Raw genomic sequence first — 18,094 nt, 5'->3', positions numbered from 1 at the left:
CCGATAGAATTACTTTGGTTACTTTTTCCTTCAGTTTTTCTTGTTGGAGGTTATGATGGGCAGGTAAAGTACTAAGAGGTTTTACAGATCTGCCCAGATAAGAAGGAACCATGTGTTAGTGTTGCTGCATGGTTACCTATAAATTACTCAGAAGTTGAACATTTACTGTCTCTGCTACCTCACCAAGGCAAGGGAGTTGGACCTTAAGTGCTTCTAATTGACTAATATGTACATCAATAGTTCATGCTAAGAAAAAGGAAGCACTACTCTTGGAATCAAAAGACCCAGATTGAAATCTCAGCTCCATAGCTTACTTATGAGATAATTTTATATGTGTTACTTAAACACTTCAAACCTAAATTTGCTTGTACAAGTAACCTCTGTACTACTTTGCAAGGCTGTTGTGAGGATTAAATGAGAAAATATTTTAGTAACCGCAAAACATGATATGAAAATCAAGTATAGTTCTTAGCAAGGGTTCTAAGTCAAAGATTTATATGACTGAAAAAGAAAATCTGTTATAGGGTTCTGGGTAATATAAATTCTCTGTCCTTTCTCTCGTGAAATGTTCAGTTTGTTATAAGTGACTCCTTCATTCCACTCACTACCTTTTAACTTAAAAAACTAGACAATCCTGGAGTTACGATCATGTTTTCAATTCATGTAGACTTTTGATAACATCTTTCCTCATCTCTTAGTTTTAATCTACCTTGGATGCTTTCATTAACTATATTTTCTATTTTCTGTTCATGACCTTCATATAACGTCTCATCAGATTCAAAGCTACAACTACTCCTTTGCATTTTGCATTATGCTCTATAGTTTAAAAAAAAAACCAAAAACCCTTTTTCCATAGGTTATTGTATTGGATCCCCAAAATAATCCTATGAAATAAATAGAGATTACTCTTTTTAAAATTTGCTTGCGTGAAAACTGAAACATACAAGGATAGCAATTCATTTTTAACTCAAGGTTTTTGTTTAACCCATGAGAATGCCATTATTTCAAGTTGTTTCAGGTATGCCTTAAGTATCTTCTTCTTATATATTGAAATCTCAGTATATTCTAGGCCTTATGCTAAGCAGTTTGCACAATTATATTGAATTATAAGAATTTTATGAGAGAGGAATCATTTTTCCTGCTGCAGTTGAGTAAACTGAGGCACAGATAAGTAATTTACCTAAAGGTAAGGAGCTAGATAGGAGATCTAAAACTTGCTTCTCGTTTAGTCTGATTCCAAAGTCAATACTATTAGCTACTATGTTCTATTCCCTCTCTAATTTATCTCAGGTTTCTTACTTTTCTCAAAGTAGGCCTTATTAACTTTCTTTGACCACTCTTGCCACTTTCATCACTGAGTCTGCTACAACTCTGCATCTATAATGACTAATTTATAAGTCCGAAGCAAAAGTTCACTTTCAACCTAATCAGTCTGACTTGTACATATGGGAAAACAAAGTTAATAAGCAAACCTTAACATAAACCCTGAACAAATATGCATGGGACAGACCCAAACCAACATAATACAGGCCTACAAGACTGAACTGAGATTTGAACCACTAACACAAGACTGAGCCTAACCTCTGAAACACACATGTGAGGGCACATTCAAACTAGCATAGCAAAGGTTTAGAAAACTAAAATCAGTTCTGAATTACCTGTATATATCTCAACATAATCTCCAAATCATGCATATTTATAATAGTCATTATCAAGAACAGCAATAATTTAGAGAACTGAACTGAAATTTGAACCATCATCCACAAAAAGTAATATAGAATTTGATTTATTGCTAATACAAAAATAAGAACATCCTGCAGATTGTAATAGATAACAAAGTTTAAGACACAACCCAAAATTACTTGACATACAAAGAACCAGGCAAATGTAGCCCAACTCAAAGAAAATAAAAGGAAAAGATACCAACACTAGGATGACATAGATGGAATAGGTCCTTCAAAAACTTTAAGGAATCTATTTAGCTCCTTCATAAATTGTAAAAAATAAAGAAGAAAAACATCAAAAATACAAAAGCCTCACACATGAGATGAATTAGAAGATAAGTAAAACTCAACAAGAAATAAACTAAATTACCATTTTAGAACTGGAAATACAATATCCAAAACAAAGAATGCACTGGATAAACACAAAAGCAAAATGGATATGATAGTGAAAATAACAGAGATTTAAGAAATGACCAGCCTCTGGAACGTATGGGATATCAAAGATTGAATATATGTGTATTTGAAGTTCCAAAAAAGGGGTGGGGTGGGAGAGATTGCTGTAGGAAAAAAATCAAAATATATGGCTGAATGCTTTCAAGCTTTCATAAAAGTCTTGTATTTATAAATTCAAAATGCTTGGTGAATCCTAAAAATAATAAACTCAAAAGACAGCAATACTAGACACAGACAAACTGCTCAATTCAAATATAAAAAAGGTATTGAAAGCATTTAGAGAAAATTGTGTCCGGAATTGGTGGGTTCTTGGTCTTGCTGACTTCAAGAATGAAGGTGCGGACCCTCGGGGTCAGTGTTACAGTTCTTAAAGATAGTGTGTCCAGAGTTTGTTCCTTCATATGTTCAGATGTGTCCACAATTTCTTCCTGCTGGTGGGTTTGTGGTCTCGCTGACTTCAGAAGTGAAGCTGCAGACCTTCACGGTGAGTGTTACAGCTCTTAAAGGCCACCTGTCTGGAGTTGTTCATTCTTCCTGGTGGGTTCGTGGTCTCGCTGGCTTCAGTAGTGAAATTCCAGACCTTTGCCTGTGTCACAGCTCACAAACGCAGTGTGGATCCAAAGAGTGAGCAACAACAAGATTTATTGCAAAGATAGAAAGAACCAAGCTTTCACTGGGCAGAAAAAAATTAGAGCCTGTTGCCTCTGGCTGGCCCGTGCAGCCTGCTTTTACTCCCTTATCTGGTCCCACCCACATCCTGCTGATTGGTTCATTTTACAGAGAGCTGATTGAGCTGCTTTACAGAGAGCTGACTCGTCCATTTTGACAGGGTGCTGATTGGTGCATTTCCAATCCCTGAGCCAGACACAGAGTGCTGATTGGAGTATTTATAATCCTCTAGCTAGACATGAAAGTTCTCCAAGTCCCCACTAGATTAGCTAGACAGAGTGCTGATTGGTGCATTTACAAACCTTGAGCTAGACATAGGGCGCTGATAGGTGTGTTTACAAACCTTGAGCTGGACACAGAGTGCTGATTGGTGTATTTACAATCCTCTAGCAAGACATAAAAGTTCTGCAAGTTCCCACCAGATTAGCTAGATACAGAGTGCTGATTGGTGCACATACAATCCTCAGGCTAGATAAAATAGTTCTCCAAGTCCCTGTCTGACTCAGGAGCCCAGCTGGTTTGGCCTAGTGGATCCCCTGCCAGGGCGCGGATGGAGCTGCACCTGCACTCCTCAGCCTTTGGGCAGTTGATGGGACTGGGCACCACGGAGCAGGGGGCGATGCCCATCTGGGAGCCCACCAGGGGCGGGGTGGGGGTGGGCTCTGACATGGTGGACTGCAGGTCCCAAGCCCTGCCCCACAGGGAGGAGGCTGAGGCCTGGTGAGAATTCAATTGCGGTGCATGCGGGCAGGCAGTGTTGCGGGGCTGGGGGACCCGTGGCAACCTCCGCAGCTGGTGGGCGCCCCAGTGCTAAAACTCCCTCCTGCCGCTTGGCCAGGGGCCGGCCGGCAGGCCAGCCCAGCTCTCTGGGCTCAGTGCTTGGCCTTGAACAGCCCGGGTTCCGCCCAGCCTCTCCCTCCCACACCTCCTGGCGAAAGGAGGAGCCGGCTCCAGCCTGGGCCAGGCTAGAGAGGGGCTCTAATAGTGCAGTGGGGGGCTGAAGGGCTCCTCAAGCTCCGCCAGAGTGGACGCCGAGGCCTAGGAGGCGCGCAGAGAGGGAGGGCTGCTAGCACGTTGTCACCTCTTAAGATGACATATTACTTATAGGGAAACAAAGATTAGACTTTTTTTTTTTTTTTTTTTTTTTTTTGAGAGGGGAGTCTCGCTCTGTCACCCAGGCTGGAGTGCAGTGGCATGATCTTGGCTCACTGCAAGCTCTGCTTCCCAGGTTCACGCCATTCTCCTGCCCCAGCCTCCCGAGTAGCTGGGACTACAGGCGCCCGCCACAACCCCGGCTAATTTTTTGTATTTTTAGTAAAGATGGGGTTTCACCGTGTTAGCCAGGATGGTCTCGATCTTCTGACCTCGTGATCCGCCCATCTCGGCCTCCCAAAGTGCTGGGATTACAGGCATGAGCCACTGCGCCCGGCCTAGACTGTTGATTTCTCATCAGAAGCTGCGAAAGCCAAAGACTACATCTTTAAAGTACTGAAAGAAAGACGAAAAATTCTTGCAAACCGTAATTCTATATCCAATGCAAATATCCTTCAGTATTGAAGGTAAGATAAAGAAATTTTGGCATGATATAAAACTGAGAGCATGTGTCACTAACAGATATTTACTAAAGGAATGATAAAAGAAATTCTAAGTAGACTGAAAAGTTAAGTGTGTATATTGTAATCCCTAAAGAACCACTTAAATCACGTCAAATCAAAACAAAACACAAATACAGCACTAAAAAGCCAGATAATAAATCAAAATGGAATACTAAAATTATTCAAAGGAAAAACAGGAAGGGGAGGATATGCAAGCAAAAACCAAAGAAGACAAACAGAAAATAAATAAGAGAATGGTAGGTCTAAATCTAGCTATATCAATAATTACATAAAACGTTATTGGCTTCGTTACTCCAATTTACAGACAGAAATGAACAAAGTGGGTAAAAACAAGACTGAACTATATGCTGCTACAAGAGCTACACGTAATATATAAAGACACAAATAAGTTTAAATGAATGGGAAGAATTGATATGAAATGCAAATAGTAAGCATAAGAAGGCTATAGTGGCTATGCTAATATCCATTAAATAGGCTTTAAGATAAATAAGATTACAAAGAATGCATTTTAGACTAATAATAAGAGAATTAGGAAAAGCCTTGATATGCAGTACGTGAATAAAAAATATACAGAATTAAATACAATTATTTTTTCTCATAGGAGATTTCAACAACTCTCAGTAATTGATAGACCAATGTGACAAAAAGTCAATAAAGACAAAGAAGACCTCAATAATTATAATGAACCACTTTAATTATATTTGTAGAGCAGTGTATCCAATGACTGAAGAATACATATTGTTCTCCAGTACATGAAATGCATACACTGAGACTACAATCTGGAGTACAAAACAATGCAGTGAATTTTTTAAAAGCTGAGTAATACAAAGTGCATTCTCTCACATCAGGGGAATTACATTAGAACCAAATAGCAGTAACTGTAGAGTTAAACTTCATTTAAATAAAAATTAAACTATACATGTAAATAATTCGTGGGTCAACGCCCAATTACAAGAAAATCTATAGAATATTTTGAACTAATAATTAAAATACAACATATCAAAATTTTTAGGAGTAGCTAAAGCACAGGTAAGTAGAAAACATAATTTCAAATGCATTTATCAGGAAAAAAGAAAGATCTAAAGTTCATAATTTAAGGCCCATCTTAAGAAACTAGAAAAGGAATAACAAAGTCGAAGAAAGATTTTATAAAGAAAACTCAGAAATCACTGATATTAAAAAGAACAGATGGTAGAAAAAAATTAGTAAAAATCTGTTTTTTTAAAAAATGAAAATTGGCAAACCTATGGCTAGAATATCACGAGTAAAAGAGAACATAAATCAACAATATCAGTAATTAATGCTTAATGTGCAGGATTTGTTACGACAGACTCTATACATTAAAAGAACAAGAGAATATTATAAACAACTTTGGACTAACAAATTTGACCCTTTACATGAAACAGACAGATTTCTTAAGACATAACTTATAAAAGTTTACACAAAATGAAACAAAAAAGCTGAATAGTCTTACGTCAATTAAATAAACTGAATTTGTTACCAAAATCCTCCCTCTCTTTCTAAACAAAACAAAATAATTCCTCTAGGCCTTGAGTTTCACTGTGGGGTCGGCATTGACTTCTGTGAATATGCTTCCCTTGGCGACATCACTGCATGCTCCCTGTGTGGAATGAGTAGGGGTGAGATGGTGGGAAGGTACAGCAGGTACACGGGAGGCTGCAGCAGAACAAGACTCATACATAGGATACTTAGTTTCATGACCAAAGACATTCTTCTTTCTTGTTGTGACGATCAATTTAACCTCAGCAGCCACAAATCAAGCGGGAGAAAGGAAGAATCAAAATACAGAAAGACGAGACAAGTTCTTTCACTGACCCTCAATAAACAATGTCAGTGTTCTGGGCCAAACATGTCAATATACCTCCCTCTGAGGAATATAATATGGGGCAGAATAAAAGAGCTAAGAGAGTACAAACCTTGAAATTCTTAACTGGAGGCCAACAATTACCAATTAAATAACTTTCCAAACATCAAGGTATACAATGAAAGTCTACTAGTAGAGTTTTATTCTATTAAACCATTCTCTAGTTGTGCCATATTATTTCTACAGTTTTTAAAAGGATAACCAATTAATTCTCATTTATATCTACCTGTAGTTCTAATCTAACTTTGCTCCATCACCTTCCTACCTCATTCCTGATTTGCAGCTTTCAGAAAATTATCTTACCATACAGGGAAATAAATCATCATCTACTTAGCAAGCTCTTCAGATAAACATGGGTACAGGATGTTCCAAAGGACAGCCAGCATCCAGTTTCCTCTGCCAGAAGTTTCTTAGTAACTCACAGCTTTGGACATTAAGCATATCATTTCATGCTGGCTTGCAGTCTGTCTTTGACCCTTGCCATCATCTTCCAGGTCTAATGATTTATAGTAAGAATGAAAGCATATTGTTCCTCCTCCTAAAATATTGAAAGTTGACATTCTGTCTTACTTTGAGCAAATTAAGCTTAATAAGCCTAATTCAGTGATGTCTCAAAATCTGATAATTTATGATTTTATTTTTATTTATAACTTATTCTATTTTGCTCTCGTTGGAAATAACAAAATATGTTCACATGCCTGTATTTTCCACGACAAAATCCAGCCAATAAAAAGACCCAGTAAACACCAAATTTAAAGATGTTTTTCTTTTGTATTCTAGTAATGCCCAATACATAATAACATTTTGTGTTCATACAGCTTTGAAGTTCCTTCTCTCTCTGAGCTGTCAGATAAACAGTAAAGCTTTCCAAAAGCACTAACCCATCAGGTCCACACCTGAAAATTTTTAAAAGCTGAGACTTAATTAATAAACAAATTAACTACCAGAAAATCAGTGCATACCCGAGGGAGAAAATTATTTATTGTATTATAACATGTAATTATTAATTTAATTCCTTATTCACATAGTCACATATTAATGCCAACCCCAATGTGGCCATATTTTTAGTGTTTAGGTCCCATTTTATACTAATAAAAATGGCCTTCTGTCCGTAGCCTGCTTATTACAAGACACATATTTTTTCCTCCCCAGTCTTAGTAATAAGTTCCAGATTCTTACAGGACTTACTTCAGTTGAAACAGTACTATGGATTCCTCCCAGCAAACCAAAGGGCCCTGATAAACACGACTTTCGCCACCATAGAACATTGCTTCTGAAATCAGAAGTTGGTACATTGGTTACAGCAGTAAGGGGATAATACCCCATTCATCTGACCCAAGTTTCTTGGGGTTTGTACCCCAGTTTGCCCAGGACAATGCTAGTTTATGCCTCTTTATCTGGTTTCATGATTAATAGTCACCTTCCCTCATCCTTCTACTTTTAAACTGCTCTTCATCTGGGCTATGAGTTATGTGGTCACCATATATAGAATTGGCAGCTGAGATCTGCTTACTCAACGCTGACTGCTCCATTCAGAAGTATTCTGTATAAAAAGAGACTAGAGCTTTTGGTGGGTATCTTGTCACACAGACAGAACCATTCCCCCCAGGTCATGCCAATAGTGTCAGTGTGGCAGCATCAGAGACACAGTTTCAGCATCAGTCACATACTCTGTACCTCCCTGAAATAATATAGATTTTGATGTTAAGCCTAGATATCTCACCCCTCCTTCCTGTGAATATCTTTGGGTGTTGTCCTTTTCTGCCAGCTGGACATAGTGTTTAATAACTTTAATCTTCAAAGGGAAATAATCATTGTTTTGCCATCTTTTCATCCAGAAACTTCCCTGAATAAAATTAATGAGTCAAGTAATAGGTAAGTATCATAGAATTTGACTTGCAAACAAAATTTAACCTTGGAATCCCACAGAGCAAAACAATGATCTTGTTCCTTGCCTCTTTGAACACTATATAGGTATTTGCTTTGACTTTTATAATTGAGGGATCATTATCATGACCTCAAACTCATTGTATTCTGGTTCAAGGTGGCTTGATCGTATCTTCATCAGCAACAAAAATAGCAAGCAGCTTTTAAATGACTGTTCTTTTGGCCTAATAATAATAATAATAATAAAAGTTATGCCTCATGGGGTACTTCATTGTAAGTACACATATTCTCTCACACATGTCCACATACCTACACACATTCTACATTAAAATCTTTAAAAGTTAGCACAAAGACTCACTCAACCTGTCAATTTAGTTATTTTGTCTGTAAAGGTAACAAGTCTTCATAAAATAACGATAACTAAAGTACCAAAACATTGACTCAACAAAATAATATCAGTTCTTCTGCAGCCTCTTTCCCCACGGACATCATTCCACAATAGTTGTTTTTTTTTTTCTAGAAATGAAAAAAGTCATCCTTCTCTCTTCTCCTTTTAACATACACACATATGTACACTTCATAACCTTAGAGGTTACAATTTGAAAACTAATCTTTCCCTCCCTCATTCCCCTATAACTCTGACAGTGTTGCTGTTTGTAAAACTTCCCCACCTCTACAAATAATCGAAATCATATTCCTTTTAAAGCTGTTGTGTGTGTTTGTGTGTGTGTGCACACTCTTATGTTTTGGGGGCTGGGTGATGGGTACAAAAACCCCCCTTGGGAACTCCTCTCTTGTTCTGGCTCATGGTTTTATCCAGTTTTTTAGTCTTTATATTGCTACCCAATATATTTTAGGCAAAATATCTATAACCTCTTCGTCTGTTCTTCCCAAGTATAGGCACCTAAGAATGATTGAAGAATTAGCTTTGGGGATCCAATCCCACAACACTGCCACACACACACACACACACACACACACACACACACACACCAGTAGACACACAAACAATACCTGCAGTCTACCCATCAAAGTGTTAGAAGTTCTTTATATTTAATCTGAGGAATTTTAGCTTAGTGCTACACCTTTCTTTAACTCACTTATGTAGCAGATCTCATTGAATGGAACATCAAAGTGCATGTCCTTTTCATTGACCAGTGTGGCAATTTATCAGTATTATAAAATTCCACCATACACACTAAGACTGATCCACCTATGATCCATGCATTTCATGGTTATGCCAATTCGCTTCAAGCCTGGGGACAGTCCCCTGTTCCCCTCAGGGAGAGAGGCATTCACACAGAATGCTGTCCCTCAGCCTTCCCTCTGAAAAAAGTATAGACAGCCTTTTACTGGAGTTACCTACACCTCCTTCAAATGAGTATAATAATTAGACACTTCTTACTGAGCCTGACTTTAGCATCTGTTACCCAAAGGACATTTATTTGATAGCCTTTCTTCCCTGACCCCTTCCCCAACTAAATTGTAGACCCCTTAAAAACAGGCTGTGTCTGGCTCACTTCAGTATCTTCAGCATGTGACATGGCAGATAATAAAAATGAATTGAACTGATTTCCACATCATATAAGTCATACCTCTTAAAATAAAAATGAGTCACAAGTTATTTTTTCCCACCATTTTCAGAGCCTTTAGACTACTTAAAGGCAGTATTTAGAATGGCATTTCATGCCTAAATGAGTGGGAATGTTGAAAGATAAACTGTTTTCATTGTTGTTTGTTTGGTCTGAATCATCTGGGAAACATGCTAATTTTACCTTTTCCCCAGCTATTACCCCTGTATGCACACAAATTGAACCTAATGGCATTAAAAGAAAAGGTAAGAAAAACAGTATATAGCTGGAGAGGGAAGGTAGTTTCCACTTGCTAAATTTTAAAAACTCATATGAGGTTGAAGTTATTGTATCTCTTTGATCCTAAGATTAAACCCTGCCATATGTAGCTTTGCAGAGAGCCTGGGTCTTTCTGGGAACTCTACTACCTGGAAGTGGTTGGCTGAGCTCTGAAATTCACAAGAGTACCATTGTCGGGGAGAAGAGGTTTTCATAGACACTTTTAGGGTCTCAAGCTGCGTCTGAAAATCAAACTAATAAAAACAGGTTAACAGGAGAAGAACATACAAATTTATTTAATAAGTCTTAGATGACACAGGAGATTTCATAAATGAAGACCTAAGGAAACAGTTAAACTATATTTTTTATGCTAAGTTTGATGAAAAAGTGAATAGTCATGGGAAGTATAATTGGATAAAAATGTACAATTGAATGGTAATAAACTGGAGAGAACTTAGCAGGGTCTTTTTGTTCAGCTTCTTCTCTGTATCCTTGTGTCTTCAGAGACAAGGATATTCCTTTCCTCTGGGTATGGAGAGAGCACCTTTCACATGAAGGTTTTATGACCTACTTCAGGGAAAGGTCAGAAAATTATTCTGAGCTTGTATGACCTACGTTAGGGGAGAAGGGCAGAGGAAAGGTGAAAAGGATCTTTCTGCTTTGGCTGCTTCTCCAAATGCCAAGGTGTCGAGATTTTGGAGTAGTATGTCCTGAATCTCATCGCCCTTCTAGTCATTTCACTGTTCTTCCTGCTTCACAACTTACTGTTGAAAACAATATCAAAGGCACACTTCTTGCTGCAAATACATTCTGTTTAAAAATATTCTGAGCAAAATATTCTTAAGAAAATGGTGTTTGTTTCTGGCCATAATATATCTTTCTTAATATTGATCTAGTAAAAGGCCCCAAATTGAGACATTAGTGGTGCACCATGGTTCAAACACTAGGCAACAGATTCAAATTTTAACAGAAAGTTTCAACATAATAATAAAATGTTCTTTTCTTATCTCTGCATTAAATATCATTTATATCTTCATCGCAGGATTAAAATTGAATGATGCTGGAAATAGGATGGTTTACATATCCAGACAGTAACCGCAAAGAGCTAAGAGAACTAGAATACAACAACACAGTTGTATACTGTGTACACAATGCACAGTCTTGCTTTGCTTCCCTCTCCTCCTGCCCTCATCTTTTCTTGCTTCTTTTCAAATTCCTATGCATCTCTTAGAAATATTTCCTGCATTATGAAAATAAACCTTTTCTTTTCTCTAAAATCTTGACAGTAACTGAAACCCAGATCCTGGTGACTTAACATCTATCTTATCTAAAGTTGACTAAGCAAGACGTATTTCACTACAAAATGGGATGCCTCCTAACAAAAATATATGTGATAACTACTAGGGAAAATTTTAAAGTCTGAATCCTATTATTAATTATGTGTTATGGTTGTGATATCACAGATGGAGTAGAATATCTATTTGGGTTAAAAGAGAGGATATGGTCAGCTACATCTGGAAAGGTTTATGAAGTCCCTACAAAGCACGTGGCATTTCATTCAAGGCAGAAAGAACATGGGCCAATGAGTGAGTTATAGACAGAACGTCTGTATCCTCCAAAATTCAGCCCTAACTCCTAATATTATGGTATGTTGAGGTGGAGCATTTGGGAGGCAATTAGGTTTAGATGAGTTCATGAAGGTGAGGCCTCCATGTTAAGATTAGTGTTTTTATAAGAATAGGAAGAGATAAGAGCTCTCTCTTTCTCCACCATTGGAGAACACAGTGAGTAGGTGGCTTTCTGAAAGCCAGGAAGAAGGTCTTCAAAAGGAACCGAATGTGCTGGCACCTTGGTTTTGAGCTTCCTAGCCCCTAGAACTGTGAGAAATGTCTATTGTTTAGGCTACACAGTCTATGGTACCTTGTTATGGAACAGCCCAAGCTGACAAATACAGGGTAGAAGCAGTGAAAAAAAATACTACGTTCTGGGAACTGAAAGCTTAACTGGAGCAGACATTTGTGATATGGCAGTAGTGGAAGCTTGGGCTAAAGAGAAAACCAAAATTGTAATCTTCGGTTCAGAACAGTCTTGAATTTGACAGAAATTTTGATGAATTCATTTTCTGTTGCCACTATAACAAATCACCGTAAACTTAATGGTTTTAAATTACAGAACTTTCTCTTGCAATTTTGTAGGCCAGAAATCTGACATGTTTCACCAGCCTATAATCAAGGTGTTGGCAAGGCTATATGTTTTCCTGGAGGGTCTAAGGGAAGATTTAATTCTGATTATTTGGCTACTGACCATCACCTGAGGGTCTTTCCAGTTTCTAGAGACCATCTGGTATTCATGTCCCCCTTCTGTATCTTCATAGCCAGCAATAACAGGTCTAGTTCTACTATTGCATCTATCTAAAGGTTTGTTTGTTAGATTGGACCCACCTAGATAATCTAGGATAAATGACCTATCTCCAAGTCCTCGACCTTAATCACACCAGCAAAGTTTGTTTGTTTGTTTGTTTTTTGTTTTTTGCCATATAAGGTGATATATTCATAGGTTCCATGAGTAGGGCATGGACATCTTTAGACTACCATTCTGCCTGCCAAAGCTGGTAAATGAATAATTTCTAGTGATGTAATATCAGATAAATTAGCTAATATTCTATACAATTTAACTAGAAATGTAGTATTCTATTAATATTTGAGCCTATTTTGTTCATTGTGCACATAAAGAGTGAAGGCTATGAGACTCTCCAAAAGTGTATGGATCTTTTTATTTCTCTTCTCATGTTCTTCTCTTACATTCTCTTTTCCTTAGAACAAACTTAACATTTGGTAGTGAATAGGAAAATGATCCACTCTTAGCACATAAAGATTTAGAATATGGATTTTGAGAGAACTAAATATCCAGTAGGAAGTCATTTATGTTTCCTTTTAACCACAAGTAAAGATATGGTAAGTGAAATGTTTTCCTCCTAGAAACCAAAATTTAGAATTGGAGCTCTGTTCATGAAAATACATTTTTCTACCATGAAAACACCAGAATTGATAAAAATGTTTAAAATAAAACATCTTTAAGAAAACACTTTTTAATTATGTAAAAACAGGACAGTACAGAAAGCTATAGGGTAAATTTTATTCTGAAGACATTTTATGCATTTGGGGGACTATTTATGATTCCTTAATATATGAGCCTGTTGAAGTTCTTATGAAAGTTTCCCTCCAGTTTTTTCTAAGAAAGTTTCCCTGTTAGTAAGCTAAGGAAATTTATTGTCCCGCATTTCTCTGAGGACTGTCAGATTTCTTAAAAATTGAAATCACTGCTTTTCAAACTTTTCATGATTTGTTCAGTGTATATAAATGCTTCCATAAAGTCTTCAGATATTATACCCAGGAAAAAGCATAGTTTCCATGGTGATCTCCTTTTCTTCAATGATCTCTTGCTCTTCCATTTCAACAAGACCCCTGTGGACCTCTATTGGCTTACTGAGGTTGTCTATCAACTCAGAACAGTGGCGATGTAAGAATTATGCGCAATTGCTGGGGAGTAAAAGAAATTTTTTGGTCATTATATTGGAAGTTTTATTTAATCTAAATCATTGTTGCAAGTTGATCATTCTATTATTAAAGTTAGGGTGGAGAATAGGAAAAAATACAGTGAAGTAGAAAATTTAAAATACACTTTGCAAATAATGGTTTAGAATTATTTTTATAGATGATAAGAGAAAAGAAATTACATAAAGCTGTCTTATAGAATAAACACCTAATCTGTGGAATACAAATCAGAATGAAATGGTTAGAATTTAGTCTTTTCCTACATAAAAATATCCTATGCCTCCCAATTGTAAAAGATTTTTGTATCATTTTTTATATTTATCCTTTAAATAAACATAAATAATTCTGACAGTTCTCTCATTTGATTAGGATAGCCTTGGTATTTTTTTTAAAGCTCTATCTTTGTATTTGTTTGTGTATCTTTTTATGCTTCCTATAGGGCAACATGTAATCTGGGGGTACAACACTCACAGAACTTTCCAACATTTAGTTCGGTGTTCCTTAAACTTTTATAAACTTACGGATTTCTTAGAAGTCACAATAATTTTGGAGCACACCACAATTTACTTAATTTCAAACTTAAAACCATTAAAGGTACATATTGTGGTAAGAGGTCATCTGTGGTAGAGACGGTGCTACAAATTCTCCGAATGTGTATCATTTTCCTCCTGGACATATGGGAGGGTTATGTGTCCTGATCTTTACAAATAAATTTGGAGCAATGAACTGAATTCTGACCAATGTAATTGAGTGGAAGCAGTGTGGTCCACTTCCATGACTGGCACATAAAACCACTTGAGTGATTCTCATATATGCTCTTCATATATTCTTATATACTCTCTGTCCTGTGGGAATCTTTTATTAAAGGTGGAAGCAACACAAGTTGGAAAGATTCTGAGTCTCTGGGTAACTATGTGGAGCACAATCCCAGCTAACTCACATTGGATTATGACATGAGAAAAAGGTAAATATTTATTAATGTAAGCCACAAAAATTTGTTGTTTATTGCAGCAACTAACCCTACTTATCTTAATACAATGTTTTATATAGATTTTAGTATGTGAACGTAACAAACACCAAAAGTTTTAGATAAATGTATTATTAAAAATTTTTTTCTCATCATTTCCCATCAAACCTGTGAATAGCAGAAATAATTCAAATTTATCATCAAAATGCCTTGGTCCTACTAGAGCATAGCTTGAGAACTTCTTCCTTCTTCCTTCTTCTTCCCTCCCCCTCCCCTCCCTCCCTTCTTCCTCCCTTCCTCCCTTCCTCTCTTCCTCCCCTCCTCCCCTACTCCCCTCCTCTCCTTCTCCTCTTTCTCCTCCTCCTCCTCCTCCTCCTTCTTCCCCTTCTTATTCTTCTTCTTCAAGTTCTGGGATACATGTGCAGAATATGAACCAGTGCTTGTAAATGAAATAAAGTATGTAATGAAACCTAGATCATCAAGGCTTCTCTGTACTTGATTGAGGCAGGTGACTTCTTTAAAATTTTCTTAATTCCTCTCCAATGCCTGGAATCAACATTGGCCTACAGTGTCATCCAGGTGGAGTTCTCTGATCCCAGACCAGAACTTTTGGACTCAGGTTGCTATTTCTTTTCTTTGGCGTCCTCTTTGATCCTCTACTCTGTTGTAGAGTTGACCAAATGCTCCAAGGAACTCTGGACTCATGCCTATGTGTTGTTGCAAGAACTCAGTGGTTCCAGGAGGGTAGCCTGTCAAGCAAATTGTTGCTGAAGACCGGAAAGGTATTTAATTAATGGGATCACATTACATTAGAAAGCCATTATGGTTCTAGCATGCTTATTTGGGATAACTCAAATTATTTACAGACAGGGACTCCACACAAAAAAATTTATTCAACACCCTAAAAACCTTAAGGAAATCTTAAATGCCATTGCATTAAGGTTAAGAAATGAAATATAAAATATTTAATTTTGGGAATATGCATAGAATTTACAAGGGACATATAGTATTTATAAAGAAAACAGGAAATGATGGATTGGTAGAAATGGGATAGGAAGAAGGGATGTAGTTATATGTAGGTCATTGTCAAGGTCCTAACTTTAGTTTCCAGTGATGGATTTGGAGGTGTTTATTAAATTGTCAAACAAACAAAATAAATGACAATTCATTCATAAGCCAATGGTGACAGTATATCATAAACAAGAAATATGATTAATAAAATTGTGTCCACCTGAGTCCACAAAATAAAAATAATTCAGCAAAACAGAATAAAGCCAAGGAACAGACTTAAAATAAATGAAAATGTAAAGAAGAACATAACAAAGAATAAAAATAGCCTTTTGAATTGCTGGAAAAGAATAGACTCTTTAATAAATAGTTTTAGCACAATTAACTATTCATCGTAATACCTCACAATATACACTTGAATAAATTCTAAATGTTTTAAAAGAAAATAGTAAAATAAAATTTTAAAAATAGGAAAAAAATAAAAGTTTAAGAATGTTTATATGCTATTGAGAAGACAAAATATTAATCTGTCAGTTACAAAGAAATAATTAGCAGATGTCCCTAGATTTTAATAATTTAAAATTTTATTTAAAACCTTGATATGACTACTTATACATAATATTTCAAGAAAAAGGGTGGTTTGAAAGAAAATGCTGTACTCTGTGTAATAAAGGGGACATTTACAGGCTATATGAAGATAATCAGAATAATAATAAATGACCTAATAGAAAAATAGGAGAAATGTATGCACCATTAAGACACCTTGATGGTTGGAGGTTTGTGATTGTTTAAATTGGTAGCATTGATGGAAGTGCAATTTGTGAACATTTATAATAATTTTAATTGCAGATACCTTTAAATGGCTTGACAATTATATTTGTATGTCTCTATCAGCATTAGTAACATATCTTTTGGTTGTGATTGAGAGAAAAGTTAACAAAGTGGCTTAGGTAGCAAAAGGAAATTTATTGACTCACACCATTGTAAAGTCCAGAGCTAGTTCTTGCTGGCATCAGAAACATCTTGTTTCAGAGATTAACAATAGGTCAACAGGACTTACTTCTTTTTCTACTTCTTGGCTCTGCTTCCACTATTTTGGCTCCATTCCCAGACAGGTTCATTCATGGTAGTGGCAGAAAGATTTTAGTGCTTTCCACATTGTATTGTAACAAGCTTGTAGTCAGCAGAAAATATTGTTTCTCTTTCTTTCAAATTAAGAGAAAGCCATGGTGCTTATGGGCCAGCTGGGTCATGTACCCATCTATAAGCCAAACTACGTGTCTGTGATATGGAATACTTCAACTGGCATCAGCCTAAAGCTCATGCTCCACCCTAATTGGGTAGGTAGGGTCTTCCCTGAATTACTTAGAAGGGCGATGGAGGAGATTCTAACAAAGGTGATTTAGATTTCATTACTAAAAAATAGATGCTTGACGGGCCAATGTCTAAAAGTGCTCACTATACTAGAGAAAGGAATCATAAGGATGTTCATCATATAATTATAGTAACAATAAATAAGAACAATACTAAATATGCATCAATAAAGCAACATGACTTTAGTTTAACCCAATGAAATCTAATTGTATTGCTTTAGGAAAAAACTCTTAAGTTACAGAATTAAGTGAAATGATAATATTGCCAAATAACATAAATGGCATGGCCCTATTTCTGTAAAAATTAAATTATAACTTGTAAAGTTACATTTATATGCAATGTATATAAAGTTTACAGAATAATAGATGTCAAACTTTAACAGTAATTACTTTTAGAGTAGAGAGTAGACAATTGAGAGGATAAGATAAAGTGAGACATTTACTTTCATTGTGAATACTTTTTAATTGTATGTAATTTTATAAGGAAATGTATAAATAAAAGTCTTACATAAATATTAAAATGAATGCAAACCTTTGTAAATAGAAAGAATATGGAGTTATCTGTTGAGTGACTGATTGTTTCACTAAGCTGATTTAAAATAATGCTAAGGAAATAATACAAATGAAAAAAGACTTCAGATTGTTTTGGTAGAGATAATAAAATAAGTAACATCTGGACTTTTTATTTTCTGAGTCAAATGTGAAAGCTATTTTTGTTATTTTTATTTTACAAGTCAGAGCTATTTCCACAATGAGTTGGAGTTTTTTGGAGAAAGGAGCAGTATGTTATAATTTAAAGTAAGGATCCCACTTTATATGTCATATATGTTTTATAAGGCCAAGACATCAGTTTAAAAGGAGTCCACATCTGAGTAACATAAATTCTGCTAAAATTAAAGCAAGAACAAAAATCAAATTTATGGCGAAATTTTGCTGGAACAAAGGTGAAATTATTCATGCTTTATTAAATGTTTAGGAGAACAATGCCCCAAAGAAATCAGCAGTTTACAAATGGATAATTTGTTTTAAGAAGGGACAAAACAATATTGAAAATAAAGCCCACAGCTACAGACTACCCACATTAATTTGCATGGGAAAAGGCCATCTT

The 18,094-nt window shown here is 36.1% G+C and overlaps 1 long non-coding RNA gene across 3 annotated transcripts in view; it reads left to right on the top strand.

The window, feature by feature from the left end:
• The window catches only part of LOC110741256, a 76,384-nt gene that overhangs the window by 18,078 nt on the left and 40,212 nt on the right, over positions 1–18,094 (top strand). Inside the window, exon 2 of one of the 3 annotated variants that reach the window (XR_002517155.2) lies at positions 14,506–14,602. The exons of the other annotated variants lie outside the window; for them this stretch is intronic. This is a non-coding gene — a long non-coding RNA (uncharacterized LOC110741256). The remainder of the gene's footprint in view (positions 1–14,505; positions 14,603–18,094) is intronic. 3 annotated transcript variants of the gene reach the window in all.

Source organism: Papio anubis, chromosome 12 (assembly GCF_008728515.1).
Source record: "Papio anubis isolate 15944 chromosome 12, Panubis1.0, whole genome shotgun sequence".
NCBI classification, from domain to species: Eukaryota; Metazoa; Chordata; class Mammalia; order Primates; family Cercopithecidae; genus Papio; species Papio anubis.
Note: the sequence above shows the minus strand (reverse complement) of the source record. Positions and strands in the feature narration are given on the sequence as shown.